Source organism: Coloeus monedula (genome assembly GCF_965178545.1).
Source record: "Coloeus monedula genome assembly, contig: HAP1_SCAFFOLD_253, whole genome shotgun sequence".
Classification (NCBI taxonomy): Eukaryota; Metazoa; Chordata; class Aves; order Passeriformes; family Corvidae; genus Coloeus; species Coloeus monedula.
This window is the reverse complement of record NW_028120680.1, coordinates 53,410-61,169: the sequence shown is the minus strand read 5'-3', so window position 1 is coordinate 61,169 and position 7,760 is coordinate 53,410. Positions and strand designations below refer to the sequence as shown.

Below are 7,760 nucleotides of genomic sequence, written 5' to 3'. Positions count from 1 at the left end.
TCTCTGGGTGTTAAACTCATGATAAACATATCATAAGCCCCGATGAAGGCTCTACAGCCTGTCCCATCACACCATCCTGAGTGTAACTCTGCAATGCATAGGAAGACATAAGTTTGAAAAACAGAGCAGAAATAGCTCCCCTAAGGGCAAGGTGCTGACATAGCTGAAACATAACTAACTGGAGAGCATTTGTTTTCACTAAAGAAGGAAGTGTCAGTGACACATCTCTGTGCCTGTGGAGGTGTACTGTACATTCAAAGCAAAAAGAAATCCACCTTCTTTAAAAAATTGGCCATTAATACATAAATATGTCTGTGTTGAAATCCCTCAGACGGTACCATTCTTAACAAGAACTACACACAAGACTAAGAAATTCTGCAGAGAATCACGCTTTTGTGATCCAAAGAGGCAAGGAGAAAGAAAACCACATATGAAGAGTTTAACATACCCACTTAGTGATAGAAAAAGAATTATTACAAAAATAAATGTCAGTCCCCTTGAAACACTTGAGTCAGCGCTCTCAACTTTCTCTGATGCTGTAGGAAGGTGTGAATGTCCTCCATGTGTCACATCATCCGCACCAGCCACACAGGAATGTCTCCAATGCACCTCAGAGCCTTTCAAGGACCACTCCCCTCTAATTTATGTATAGTCTGTTAACATCCTCTTGGAGCAAACAGAAATAATACTTTTAAAAGACATTTATACTTCAGAAACATGTGCCCCGACACAACAAAAAACCCAGATTTTAATACTGCCCCGAGGCAGAATTCATCCATCTTTAAGGCTTCTATTATGTATTTCCTGGTTAGTAATACAAAAAGAACTGCTGGCAGTATCACATCGAAACCAAAGTGGCAGAATCAGAAAAACTACTGAAAAGTTTACCTTTATAGGAAAGCTTCAGTCTTGGGATATTTTGTTTTGACGTTCCAGTGACTGGAAGGAACAGCATCGCTAAAGACAGCAGGCTGCAGGCATGTGGCACTTGCAGAGCTCTCATTCTGCTCTCCTCTTCTGTATCTTCTTTTGTACTATGGTGAAATATCTCCCCACTTTTCAAACAATCCAAGTTTTATCTGGAAGAAAAAAAGAAAACATCTGTAGATCTGCTTTACTGCATAAGCAACAATTCTGTAAGCAAGCCAGACCTATTTCTAAAGAGCACCTCAGTTAATTTCTTTGCTACGAAAGTATTTTTCCTCTAGTACAAGTAAATATGTTTTGTTTCTTTAATACTAAATTTACACATTTTGACATTGGAAAAATATGTAAACTTTTCAGACACCAATGTCTAGCCTAGCTAACGTTTAAGCCCAAATTAAATTAATGCAGTATCCATAAAAAGAACATTTGACATTCAAAAGTGACCATGCAACTTGATAGTTAATACCAGTCCATTGGATATCTTACATGTTTTATAACTCTTTTTGTCTCAGTACAACAGCTATTGTGTGTTTATGCTATGACTAAAATGAACTGTAATGTCTCAGATGCCATGGGGGTACAAGCTGAGTTAACAGTGAGTACTTACCCATCAAAAACTAAACTAAGAAAACTGGAAAGAGCAAGCAGTTGTGTTTAGTTTTAATAGAGAAAAAAGTCAAAGCGGATGATGGATTTAAAAGTGCTTTCAGTATGATATTTCCAGCAGAACAACTGCCTCAACTCATCCACCAAAATGTCCTATAAACTTTAATGAGTGTTTCAGGCTGGGGTCAATAGGCTGATACGGGATTTTGTTAGCACAGTGTGCAACTAAGCCAGCTTTGCAACACTTTTCACTTAGTAAGAATCATTCATATTCCATAAATCTTGAAGTGTTTTACAACTGAAAGCAATTATCACTGCCCTTATTTTCCCTATGCAAAAACAGAACCATAAAGCTGCAACGAACCTGTTTCCTCAAGGTCACACAGCAAGCACAGTAGTTGAAAAGAAAACAGCAACAGCAGTCCTGCTGTCCTTTGTACCCAGCTATCAAGGATCCCTTTTGCCCAATAACTCGACTTTTGCACATGAAATTATTTGAAATGGCATCTTGAGTTCTGAAGGCAAAACTTCATGGTTAATAAATCACAGAGATCAGAGTATGAAAATATTTGTGAGACCAGATCCTTCCCCCTGCAAGTGCCTGATGCTAGAGGTCAAGGGAGATGGCTGGTGAAATGACAAATGTCAGTGTTTGAGTAATGCTGTAAAACCAAGGAGTAAGGAAATGTTATGGTTAGTCAAGAGATTAATGGCTCATGATGTGCCATGAAAATTCTTTTCTGAAAGGTACTGGAGCTGCCTGATTAAAAGAGCAATCCTAGTGCCCACATCAGCCAGCACTTGCACAGACACCAAAGGAGAGGTTCCTTGCAAGTCCATGAGAGATGCAGCACAGCTTGTGGCCCCTGAGCCTTTCCACCGGTCTGTTATTTGAACTCCTGCAGCACTGGGTCTTGCAATTCTGCGAGCTACAGCAGCACCCAGAACCAATTCGGCACCTCCTGATACAGGCAGTTCATCCTTCCTGGCATGAAAGGATGGAAACAGAATCCCTTCCGTTCTCTCTGACACAGGAAATCTTTCTCAGATGAAACTTGGGCTTTCTGAGCCTCCAGACTTTCGCTCAATAGCAAAAGACAAGGAAGTGTGCAAGAAGAGCATGATGGTGAAAAAGAGGGAAACAATTCGTAAAATCCCCAAAGCATAATTCCTATTGCAGAACACTAAGCTTCTTCCTTCTCAGTCCCCTCTTCAACACTCATATTCAGTGTCTGAATGCACTACTCTTGGCCAAGTGTGAGTACATGTTCACGAAACGACATGGAGAGAAAACAGACAAACATGAAATGCCTGTTTCATCTTTCTCTTCCCTTTATTACAGTATCAGATCCTAAAGGAACACCCTTACTTCTTCTGTGCCAACACATCTATCTGAGGGTGGACCACGAAGGACTAAAGTGGATTAGACTATCCCAGGGTTAAATCGCCTTTAAGAAATTTATTTAGAGGTGAAAAAGGGGAAAAGAAGGAGAGGGGAGGAGGGGGAAGAATATATGAAGATGAGACACCAGCCCTGTTCATCTTCAGCAGGATGATAGTGACAAACCATACTTCAAAAAGAAGCAATTAAGAGGGAGCCAGTCTCACTGCAAGTATGTTGAGAAGTCACGGCCTGAAGGTCTGGGCCTCAGCCAACAGGGAACTCACCAAAGGATATGGGGCTCATTTTCTTGAGGCAAATTACTGTGAAGAATCAGGACTAAATTTGATTAAAAAAACAGTTGCATCAATGCACTGTCATTTGCTGAATTGATTGAGAATCAGCACCAAACTCGGCCCTTCGGCCATAGCTCACAACCTCACTTTTTCATGTAGGCTTTTTTTGCTAATGGGAACCTTCCTTTTTTCTTGGTTGGGTTTTTTTTCCCCTTTCCCCTTTTATTTGAATAATGTCTGTGAAAAACCATTTGCTTTCACGAGACGGTTAGTTTACACTGGAGGCAGCAGCTCTGTGAGCTCGAGCCAACCCTGTCCTGTCTTTAGATTCATTGCAATCTGGCCACATTGTCACATATATTTTTAGTTTATGATGATCCTCTAATACAATTCCAGCTTCCACACAGAGTCCTTCCAACAGTCTAGCTCAGGTTAATGAACTTCAGGCCACTTCTCTTCTGCAGGAATTTCGAGGCCCAGGGGGTGGCTGTGCCCAAGAGATTTGCCAAAATCCGCTACGATTTCACCGCGCGAAACGCCAGTGAGCTCTCGGTGCTGAAGGATGAAATCCTGGAGGTACGTGACTGTTCCTGGAAAAGGTGTGTCCCCCAGGGGCAGGAGAGAGCTCGGGATAGCAACAAGCACCAACTCCATTTTCCCTGGTGGTATCTCAGCAGTGACACAAAGCTTTGCTCAAACCCAAAGCTGGAGCAGGCTGCCTGTGCTGTGTTGTGTCATTTCCTCAGCTCAAAGACATCGGTCCCATTTTAACCACAGTGAGGAGGGAGGACAACAACTCGCTCTAGAGCCCTGCTCATCCCCCGCTGGGTCGGTTCCTTATCACCACTTCCTCCTCCACGAGGATTTGTTTTCTCTGAAAAGCACCTTTCTCATAACCTTTCTCTTACTGCAGCACTGTTGGCAGCTGGACAAGGTGGGACATGACTTGGGCTGACACTGATCTGTGACCTGAGGAAAAGGTTTCTCTGCAAAATGTGGCTTTTTATTTATTTAATTATTTATTTTAATGCAAAAAGACATCAGAAACTCAGTCATTAGGAAAAAAAGGTCTGGAGAAACAGGGACATTATGTAGGAACTATGAGTTCTTCAGCACGCAGAGGTGCTCTCCTGTTCATCCTTACGATACATTCTGATGCTTTCCAGGAAAAGTTTCAGTCCTGGATTGCATCTGAGAGCAACAGATCTGATTAGAGCTCCTGGCCTCAGTGATGTCCTTCTGGCAACTTCACCTTTCGGATGGTTCGGCCCCGCTATATCCTGGTTGTTTATGCCTGAAATCCCATTTTCCCACAGCAGATTTATTTTTGTCCCTCTCTCAGGTGTTGGAAGATAATAAGCAGTGGTGGAAGTTGCTCAACCGGAGTGGGCAGGCCGGTTATGTTCCGTACAATATCCTGGATGTGGTGAAACTGGAAGAGCTCAAACAGGTCTGTAGTCAGGTAATACCTGACTGGTATCAGCTGCAGGGCACAATCTGCCTCTGGGAATAATGTTGTCATTAGACCTCCCTGATTTCTTAGGATACTATGCACCAATCAGGACAGACCTTCAGAAGTAGACAAAGCCAGGAGATTCCTGAGTCTCCTATGATAAAATTCACATTTTGCTACGATCGTCTTCCCAAATAAGGCCTATCCTTCCTATTTGTGCACCAGCCTCCTGCTTTCCATATTTTTCCACATCAAGATTTTTCTTGGGGGTTAAATTAAAGATGGACACTTCCCTCAGCCAGTTCAGTTCAGCACCAGGAACACGTTACTGGAGTGGAGGCAGATGGAAACACCATCTAAGTGAGAATTAACTGAATACTGCAACTTGCACTGCAGAAATGTGGAGCTGGAGTGTTCTAAACACCCTAGGGAAGCATGGAATTGCTTCCCCATTTTGGTATTGCAGCATTTGGGCAAAGCCTAAGGCGGCCCAGCAGGCTTCTGGATAAATCCCTGCTAGTTTAATCAAAACGTCAAAAAACTTTCCAGTCCGCTCCAGGCCCTTGGCAGTGGTCCCGCTTCACATCCCAGCTACGGAGCAGTGAGGCTCTGCCTTCCAATGAGATCGAACACGTTTGGCACAACTAGGAATTCCCTTGCGCAAACTTCAGACTTTGCTTTGGGTTCTTCATTCCCAGAAATTAACTTCTTCCATGCAGCTCCACCTGAGGTCTCCCCAGCCCCACATCAGCACAAGGAGAACATGGCAGTTTGTCCCTCCGTGGGTGTGAGGCAGAAAGCTTAAGAAAATTAAAAACGACCAAAAAAAATTCTTACTTTTCTTTCCCTTTCTAACCAGTCTAACCAGAGGTACAAAGGAGACCTGAGCCCCAGGGGCTATGGCCCATCCAGCCCAACCCACAAGCTGCCTGCCAGCTACGCCGGGGATAAGTGGGGCACTGAGATGTTGTCGCGCCACTCTGCACAGGACGCCAAAGAACGCACGTGTGTGTCCCACTCTGGGCTCCCCTGGGTTTGGGCGCTCGGGGGACCAGACCTGCCCAAGGGGCTCCCCTGCACCTTTTACTGATCACAGCAATGGAGCAGCACTGTGTCTGGAGGCCATTCCAGGCAGGACAAGAGCCAAGAGAGCAGCCCTGGGGCTTGTGACACCGCCGGGGCTCTCGGGCGGCCCGGGCCGAGCAGGGCAATAAGTGATCACCCCATGCCTCCTTCCTCCAGTTCTAACTTCCTCCTCCTCCTCCCAAGGAGAGAGTTTCCTTTCTCTTCCAAAATGTTTAAGTGTGTCTAAGGAACAGCTCAGGTCAATCCCTTTCTCTCACTTCCTTTTGCTCATCTCCCGGCACACACACAGTGCCCGCCTGGCCGCTTCCTTCATGTGGTTCCACAGAATTCCCGGCCAAACAGGAGATCCGCATCACTCCCTCACCCTGCACATGCTGTGGGGCTCACAGAGCAGGAGAGAGATCAGGGGCCCTGCTCACCTCACCCCTTATCCCACCCTGTCCACTCCTGGAAGCAGGAGCCCTTCTGGGACGACAGGAAGCCCCACAATACAAGGACACAAATCTGTTCGTATCACTGAGTTATTCTCCACAGTCTTCAGGAGTTTCATGGGGAAAGCGATACTGGATGAAGAGTCACTGGAGTTTTCACAGAAGCACAGGATGCCCTGGGCTGGAAGGGACCTTCAAGCTCATCCCATCATGAGTGTGTTGCTCATTCCCAGTTTGTGCTTCCTGCCGCTTCTGTTCTGTTGCGGAGCAAAACCTGGAGCTCTGCGATCAGCAAATTAGTGACTAGAAGCAGCAGAGAGGACTGAAAAGGTCTCAATTCCAAACCTCCAATTGTAGATTCTCACAGAACTGTGCTTCCACATCAGGCAACAGCCAAGGGGTGATGGGAGCAAAATAAATGGCAACACAGGGGCACAGGAAAATGGGAATCACTTTTCTGGGCTGAATTTAAATAAGAATGTTGAGCCACATCCCCATTTGCCTTACAGTTTCCCCACAAACATTTAATGGCATTTTTGACTGAAGACTTGCTTTCATTCCCTACTTGTTTCTACAGAACTTATTCACCAAACGGATGAGCTGAACGACGAGCTGCTAAAGAAGATCACAAACAATAAAATTCAGCCTCCCCACAGGAATTTCAAAGTGGAAAAGCCTCAGCAAGTTTTCGTGCCCCTCACCTTTGAATCCAGCACTGAAGAAGTCAAAGCCTGGCTGGAGGCCAAGTCATTCAGCAAAGAGTAAGATTTGCCCTATTGCCACGTGCAATGCTCGTCCTTCCCTGGAGAAGGAGCGGGGGAGGCCACCGGCACCATCTCACCTGGGACAAGCCACTTGGATTTACTTACAGAGCCTGTGTTGCAAATTAGATTTTAACCCTGTTCAATCCAGGCTCTATAACCAGAATGTTCAGAGCCCAAAGTCACTCCCTTTCTCTGGTATAAATATTTTCTTGGAGATAAACAGTTAACTAACTAAATCCAAGGCCTGAAATGCTACTGGAATTGCAGCTGCCACCTTGGAACAGCCCCAGGGCCCCGTGATATGGTCCCACTGCAGCTCCTGGCCTCCCATCTCCAACTCCTCACCTCTGGCACGAGGCCACGTGCAGCACAATCGTCACCTCCCTACTTTGTGTCTCCCCAGGACCGTGGAACACCTGGGCATCCTCACCGGAGCTCAGCTCTTCTCCCTCAACAGAGAGGAGCTGAAGAAGGTGTGCGGTGATGAGGGAAACAGAGTCTACAGTAAGATCACAGTGGAGAAAAACCAGCTGGAGGTAAGCATTTTTCTGGATAATTCCTGCTGGAATGGGGGCTGTACCAGCAGCGTCAGATAGCTCATTAAACAGGCATTTTAAAAAATACAATTGTGGGGAAAAAAAATGCAACCAAACCTACACCAGCAATAAAACACACGTAAAAATTCCGAAGTGTCTTTTGAGCAAATCTGTAAGATCCCCGTTTCCACTAATTAATCTGCTTTTTACTGATATCACTTATCTCTGTGAAACTAGCTCTACTTTTACAGCATTAATTAAATACTGTCACTTAACTGCA

General features: G+C 45.1%; 1 pseudogene across 1 annotated transcript; it reads left to right on the top strand.

Annotated features, from left to right (window-relative positions):
- Positions 1-3,674: 3,674 nt before the first annotated feature.
- Positions 3,675-7,480, top strand: LOC309585756 (epidermal growth factor receptor kinase substrate 8-like protein 2; annotated as a pseudogene). Its single transcript has 5 exons — positions 3,675-3,786; positions 4,553-4,672; positions 5,523-5,670; positions 6,758-6,941; positions 7,348-7,480. The product of its transcript is annotated as an epidermal growth factor receptor kinase substrate 8-like protein 2 (transcript).
- The last annotated feature ends 280 nt before the right edge of the window (positions 7,481-7,760 follow it).